Consider the following 4,555-nt stretch of genomic DNA (forward strand, 5'->3'; position numbering starts at 1 on the left):
CATTAGTGTGAACGTTTCCTTTGACAACCTTAAATACCATATTACTTGCTTTTCTTTTTCTTTTTTGTCTTCTACACTTTAAACCTAAACATGATTTGCTCATATGATTTCATTACAAGTAATTTCCTTAGCTTTAGTTACCATCTTTTTCTCTTTCTCAGCATTTACGGCAATCATATGATGATGGTTAACAGAGTCGAGGGAGGTCAGGTTATTCTCTCCAATGCTTTGCTCGACCATTTCCTTCCACGTACGCTAGAATAGACAACAGACCCAATTCTCCAAATGGAAGTTACAAACAAAACACACAAGTCTTTCCTTACGTCTCCTCCTCTCTTCATTATGTTTCCTTCTTCCCTCTTGCCCACAAGGTGGACTTTGAAAAAATATAATAAAACAAAAGGAAATGCTAGGTGTTCTTCTAGTGTTCTCCTAGTGTCCTCCTAACTGTCATGTGACTTTTAAAATCACCAATAGATTAAAAGCAAATAATGATAATCTCTAGAATTTAAGTCAATATTAAATCACCAATGGCTTTTAAAATGTTTCTTTTAAAATCACCAATAGATTTTGTTGGGATTTTCCATTAAATCCCAACAAAATACACCTTTTTAGAAAAAAATATTTAAATTTTTTTGCATGTTATTAAATTCGAACCAACGCCTTAATCTTTGTAATTTTTTTCCTTTCTTTTTTTCCTAAAACAAATTGGAGTATATTGGAAGAATTTAGTGGATAGGTGAGATTGCAAACAATTGAAAGATAGATGCACTAAATTGTGAGAAATTAAACTTTAGGGGGACATTGCAAAAATGATGACAATTCAAGAGGGTTAAGTGAAGTTTTCCCATAAAATTACTTAAAATTCCATACGATAAGTATAAATGACAAATAACTCCCTATCTTGAACTTTTATTTGAAATTTTGACAAAAACTGTGCCCAACCATCCTAAATCCTTAGGGTTGGTTCAGCTAGCTCGTTGGCCAATTTGGAGTGGTCCAACCAAACCCTATATATATTTTTTTGTTTTATATTTTTATATTTATATATATTTTTTTCTTCTTTTATTATAAGAAAAATGTTCTGTATTATTATTAGTACTAATATGACATTTGGGGAATGAGATCCTCTAGAATTCCATTTAAATTTGAGATTCTCAGCCATTCATATCATCTAAGCGTCTAAAATAATTCATGTTTGCTCATTAAATGCTAAAACATGGCTTATTTTAGACGTTTAGATGAGATAAACAGCTAAATTTTATGAATTTGAGAATCTCAAATTTAAAGAGAATTCAAAGGGATCTCAATCCGCCATTTGGAGGGTTTTCTATGCATTTGGAAGGTTTTCTATAATAAGTTTAGACCCAAAATGGAGGTGGAGAGTTGTGTTATTTATGCTCACACGAAGAGTTTTAAGAAGTGATGGAGCCACGTGGAGACCAATAAGAGCGATGGCCCCAACTAAAGATGGAAAAAAGAAATTAAGTCTTATATGTTTGGCTAATGGCCCCTCCAAAAATAGTCAACAACCCAACAATTAACATGTACGTGGTTGTGTGCACAAGTTCAAGTTGATTCTCTTTAATGTAGTGGGTTTGCCATTTGCAGCAAAAAACTCCCATAAAGCTGGTCAAAGTCCATCTTTATAAGCTTGTTGCCATTGCCGACAAGTTTCTCATTTTTCTTTAATTTGACACGTTGCGAGCATGTGACAACTTGCATTATTATCTTGACAAACTTGCATAATTAGGGAGGTATAGCTAGCGGTTCTGCAATTCTCTCTCAATTTTCTCTACTAACTAGTACTCTTGCAACTTCGTCCATGGCCTTCCACACAGCTTCTTCGTCATTCTCTTCTTCCATATTTCAATGGGATGTATTCTTGAGTTTTAGAGGCGAAGATACTCGTAAAACTTTCACTGCTCTTCTACACATAGATTTACGTCGAAAAGGAATCAACACCTTCATGGATGACAAACTTCGAAGCGGAGAGGAAATTTCACCGGCACTCATCAAAGCCATTGAAGAGTCAAAGATTTCGATCATTGTACACTCTAAAAACTACGCATCTTCCAGATGGTGCTTGGACGAGCTGATGAAGATCCTCGAGTGCAGAAAGACAGGGGAGATACTAATTCTAACACTGTTCTATGACGTAAATCCTTCGGAAGTACGGCATCAAAGCAATAGCGTTGGAGAAGCATTCACTCAACTTGTAAAAAGGTTCAATAATGATGAAATGAAGGTGGAGGGGTGGAAGACAGCCCTAAAAGAAGTGGCCAATTTATTCGGGATGTATTTGGGAAACAGGTATTTCCAACCACCTTTGCTGTCTTCCTTCTATATTGTTCTTTTTTTCTTCTAATTATGGTACATCCCATATACACATATTTTCATGCATGCATGTGAACTATTTTACATTTTAAAATGTCTACTTGTAATTAACCATTTAAATAATCTTTGTTCTAAAATAAATTAAACTCAGCCGATTCTTTTGGTTTAGATGGGATAATTTGCTTAAATAAATTTTTCATGACTTAAAAAAAAAAAAAAAAAAAAGAAAAATGAACATTCCATTTGTTGCGCACATATCGGAGTTGTTTGTCAAACTCCTCCCCACCCCTAAATACTATTCACTTCCTTTTTTCAAAAAAATCAACACTAAAACATTTTTATTTTTATAACACATCATTTATCTTTTGCTACTATTCAAATTAAAAAATCACTACAAAATAAAATTTTCTACTTTTTCAATACCACTTTTTCACTTTTTTGTACCTATTATTATTATTATTATTTTACAAAAAGTATGAACAGTGCTATGGTGCATAACAAACCCTCTCATAGTTATGTATCACTAACTTTTCTTTCTAGTCCTACTTTTTTAATACATAATTTCTCTTCTTTTTATCTGAAGGTAACTCAATAGTTAGTATGTTTTGTTATCTTTTTGTATCGGTAGGACTGAACCTGAATTTATTGACGAAATCATCGAACGGGTGAATTCAAAGTTAGTTAATAATACATACTTTCAAGTTGCCCAATATCCAATTGGAATAAAGTCTCGTGTACAGGATATGAAGTCGCTTTTAGATATAGAGAATAATGACAGCACATGCGTGACAGGGATCATCAGAACTGGTGGGATTGGTAAGACAATTCTTGCCAAAGCCATCTACAACTCGGTTGCTTCTCATTTTGAAGATAGTTGTTTTCTTGAAAACATTAGAGAAACTTCCAACAAAAAGTACCTGATCCATTTGCAAATTAAACTTATATCTAAAATCCTAGAAGGTTCAAGTCAAATGGTTGACAATGTTGATCAAGGAATTACTTTGATACAACAAAGGCTTCGCTTAATAAGGATACTTCTAGTTCTCGATGATGTGGATCATGCAAACCAATTAGAAAAGATAGTTGGAAAAGCAAATTGGTTTGATTTTAGAAGTAGAATCATCATAACAACAAGAGATAAACATTTACTAACTAAACATCAAGTTTTAACCTATGAGGTGAAGGAATTGGGTTACTTCAAAGCTCGTAAGCTCTTAAGTTGGTATGCCTTTAATAGAGATAGACCTGGATGATTATGTGAAAGTCACAAACGATGCAGTGTATTATGCTGGAGGATTGCCACTAGCTTTGCAAGTGCTAGGCTCGAGTCTAAAAGGTAAAGATATCTTTTATTGGAAAAGTAAATTGGACAAGTACAAAATAATTCCTTACGATGATATTCAAAAAAGACTTCGAATAAGTTTTGATGGATTAGATGAAAATGAAAAGAATATTTTCGTTGACATCGCATGTTTCTTCAAAGGAGAGAATGTAGAATATATCACAAAAATAGTAGATAGTTGTGGTTTTTACTCATATAGTGGCATCGAAGAGCTAAAAGATAAATGTCTCATAGCTGAGTTTTCGGATAACTCATTGGTGATGCATGACTTGCTACAAGAAATGGGTAGAGAAATTGTTCGACAAGAATGACCCGGAGAACCTGGCAAGCGCAGTAGATTATGGTTTAATGAAGATGTTCATCATGTTCTAGAAGAAAATATGGTAAGAATTATGTTCAAAATCCCTTTAATTTTTTTTTTACATTTGTTTCATTTCCATGAGTTAAGCTACTAGGAAAATATATATTTTACAAAATAACAATATTGCTTCAAGTTAGACAGTTATCTAACTTCAAGGGTTGAATATTCATGTAAAAATTGTGATGTTCATGATAGAAGGAGAACATGTGAGGTTAATCCCACATTGAAAAAAAAAAAAAAAAAAAAAAAAAGAGGTCCCTATTAGAAATTCTAATTAACGATTACACTGAACTTTATAAAAAGTTTAAATATAATTCTTGGAATTTTTTAATTATTTATTTTCTTATTTTTTTGGTAAAAACACATTTCTCCAAACCAACTACAAAAAAAAAAAAAAAAAAAACGTTTTACAAAAAATTAAATACAAAACTTTTAGGGAATGCCCTACAGCATCGTAATCGAAAATTTTGAGAACGCATACTTCTAGCTACTTAAAGTGAGAAGGTTTGTCTTAA

At 32.6% G+C, this 4,555-nt stretch overlaps 1 pseudogene; it reads left to right on the forward strand.

The window, feature by feature from the left end:
- Window positions 1-1,825: 1,825 nt before the first annotated feature.
- Window positions 1,826-4,134, forward strand: LOC148584153 (disease resistance protein RPV1 pseudogene; annotated as a pseudogene).
- The last annotated feature ends 421 nt before the right edge of the window (window positions 4,135-4,555 follow it).

The sequence above is a fragment of the Corylus avellana genome, chromosome 8 (genome assembly GCF_965113065.1).
Source record: "Corylus avellana chromosome 8, dhCorAvel1.hap1.2, whole genome shotgun sequence".
NCBI classification, from domain to species: Eukaryota; Viridiplantae; Streptophyta; class Magnoliopsida; order Fagales; family Betulaceae; genus Corylus; species Corylus avellana.